The following is a 3,330-nucleotide window of genomic DNA, read 5'->3' on the forward strand; positions in this document are numbered from 1 at the left end:
TTTTGGCTGATAGACTTTTCATTGACAGAAAAGTACCATTTTGCTGATTTCCTTTTAACTTTCATAAAATCATCATTTAGAGTTGAAAGACAGGGTCAAAGCTGGCTTTACAAAAAGGTAGGGAAATGAAATTGATTAATTTGAAGGCATGGGAAAAGGCTTCTCTCTCAGCATAATAATGGCGAAATCCATTTCACTGAATGAGACAATGCACAGGCGTTTCTTTTTATTAGATGTTGGCAGATCAGTGGTCTTAAAGACATCCCATTACAGAGTAAACAAAGTTTACTCTATAAACTTTGTATAAATAAAGTTATTGGTTGTTCCCCATATGCCAGCTCCTGTGCTAAGTAAGCACTTACGTGGATTACCATTTTTAATACATACGACGGTCCCATGAGGTAGAAATTATAATTACCCCCATTTTACTCAAGAGGAAATTGGGTTCAGAGAGGTTAAGTCACTTACCTAACTCACATACCTAGTAAATGATGGAGCTTGGAGCAGAAGCTAGGCAGTCTGACTCGCTTTGCCTCATAACCTCTAGAGGCTAGAACCTTAAAACCTTTGCGTACTAAGTATCAGCAAGCATTAAGTTGGCATCTATCTGGCAATACAAACCATCTGGCTAGGAACAACTTAAATAACGCTATCTTGAAAGAATTAAAGAGCAACAAAGGGAACTGGTGGCAGGACTGTCAGCAGCAATTCAATAGGTTCACGTTTTTTCATGCGCACAACAGTCGAAGAGAAAACAAGAACAAGCACCCCGTGCCACGGTGGAGTTGTCACAATAAGGGCATTACTTCCTACGAAAACAGAAGACTAAATCTATCTATACTACATCATAGCCACAAACTTCCAGAGAAGGAAAGAAAGTTAGAGGTAAATGGTTCTCAAAACCTGACTGTGGTAAAGACATTCACTCTCCTCCCCAAACCTATGTCCCACTCCTCATTTCTCAGCTCCCTACCAAGAGGGCCATGGGGTGAGGTCTGACCAAGGGATTTGTCAAAGATTTAAGAACTACTACTGCATGACCCTTCAGCTCTTCTCTTTGCCTCTTGCAAGAACATAAATGGCAGAGTCAAAGAAGGAGTATCTTGGATGTTTCTGCAAAGACGACACCTTCTGAATAATATTGCATCGTATGTATGTACCACATCTTCTTTAACCTTCCATCCACTGATGGACACTTAAATTGTTGCCATATCTTGGCTATTGTAAATAATGCTGCAATTAACATGGGGCATGCAAATATCTCTTCAAGATTCTGTTTTCATTTCCTTTGGATATACAGCCAGAAGTGGGACTGCTGGATAATATAGTAGTTCTATTATTAATTTTTTGAGGAACTTCCATACTCGTTTCCAAAGTGGCTGTACCAATTTACATTCCAACTAACAGTGCACAAGGGTTTCCTTTTTTCTACATCCTCTTGGAATCTAAAAAAGCCAAACTCATAGAAATAGAAAGTGCAACGGTGGTTACCAGAGACTGGGGGGAAATGGGGAGATGCTGGTCAAAGAAAACAGACTTCCAGTTCAAAGATGAGTAAGTTCTGAGGATCTAATGTACAGCATGGTGATTAGAGTTAATAATACTGTATTATGTATTTGAAAGTTGCTAAGAGAGTAGATCTTAAATGTTCTCACCACAAAAAAGGAATGGAAATTAATTATGTGACATGATGGAGACGTTAGTTAACCTGTGGTGATAATCTCATTGCAAAACCTAAGTGTATCAATCAACATGTTGTACACCTAAAAATTACACACTGTTACACATCAATTATATCTCAGTAAAGCTCAAAAAAATAAAGGAAAAAATAAAAAAAGAGGACATCTTCTTTAGAGAGTCATCCAAGCAGTGGATTTGTTGAGTAAGAATAAAATTTAATGTGATATGTTTCTGATATTTCATGTTTAATTTGTTACCACAGCATTACATAGACTATCCTGATAAATACAAGGTATCAGGATCACGTAGGGAGCGTACAAAAGGATACAGGTTTTAGGCCCAGACGTCAGTCTGCTAAATCAAGGATGGAGCATGAATCTCTGTCTTCACACAGCTAGGATATTCTAATGATTAGCACTTTAAAAAAAATACTGCTAGATGTCAGCTTCCTGCTTCCTCTCCAAACCCTACCATGATTGAAACACACACACACGAAAGTCCACATATGTTGGAGCTAAGCCTTGGGTATTCTAATACAGTATAAGGAAGAGCATGGATTTGGCTACCAACTCTGCTATTTATTACTGGCCTATTTATTGGGCAAATTATATAACTCTAGTGAGCCCACTTTTTCTCATCTGGGAATTAGAGATAAAAATAGCATCTACTTCTGGGGTGATGGAAATATTCCTTTCTTGATTAGAGTACCAGATACACAAATATATACATTTGCCAAAACTTACGAAGTTATACAGCTAATATAGGTGCATCTCATTGAATTAAAGTTTTATAATAATAATAATAATAATACACCAGTACCTACTAGGCAGAATAGTGAGGATTAAATCAGATAACCATGGAGAACACTTAGCCTGAAGTCTGGCATTTTTGGGAAGTCTTGCTATTATTAGAAAATACTAGCTATCATTACATTTATATTATATGCTATGTGTTATGGATTCTTTATTATGTATCAGAATATCCTCCAAAGTTACACATATTGAAAGCCATAGATTTGAGAAGGTGGGAGGAAAACTTAGACTATTTTAGACTGAATTGCGTTCTCAAGATGTATTTCTTCATGTTTTAAGTGCATACATTCTCCTTACCAAAAGTATTTCAAAAAGCAAATTTCATACTTACTCTGTGTCTTACAGAATGCTTTGAATTCATACCTCAGCTTATCCATGACTTATAATTTTGCAAATGGTGCATGCTCCAACACACAATATATATTTTATTATGCCTCTGCTATAATTAATCAAGCAAAAAAATGAGTATTATATTTCCTAATGACGACTTTGTGCCTGCAAAGAAAAACCTTTGCCACAATGTTAATGTATCTATATGATCGCCTGCATCAAAATGCACAATCCTTAATTCTAATTTCAAGCTTTAGTTGCTACAGGCCATACTAATAAGGGATTTTTTTTTTAAATACACTTTCCGTTGGTTTTCTCTTTAAGAAATGCTACGTAGTATAATGATATATGACACCCAGAGAACAACAGGATAAAAAATACCAAGCATTACAAATGTGTTTGGAGAGAGACAGATTAAGTTCCTACAAATTTTAATTTACTGCAACACAAGAAAATGCACTTAACAATAATATACTTTAAGAATAAGGCAAGGGGCTTCCCTGGTGGC

The sequence above is a fragment of the Aethalodelphis obliquidens genome, unplaced genomic scaffold (assembly GCF_003676395.1).
Source record: "Aethalodelphis obliquidens isolate GAN/ISIS:26980383/991018 unplaced genomic scaffold, ASM367639v1 scaffold20, whole genome shotgun sequence".
In the NCBI taxonomy this organism is placed as follows: Eukaryota; Metazoa; Chordata; class Mammalia; order Artiodactyla; family Delphinidae; genus Aethalodelphis; species Aethalodelphis obliquidens.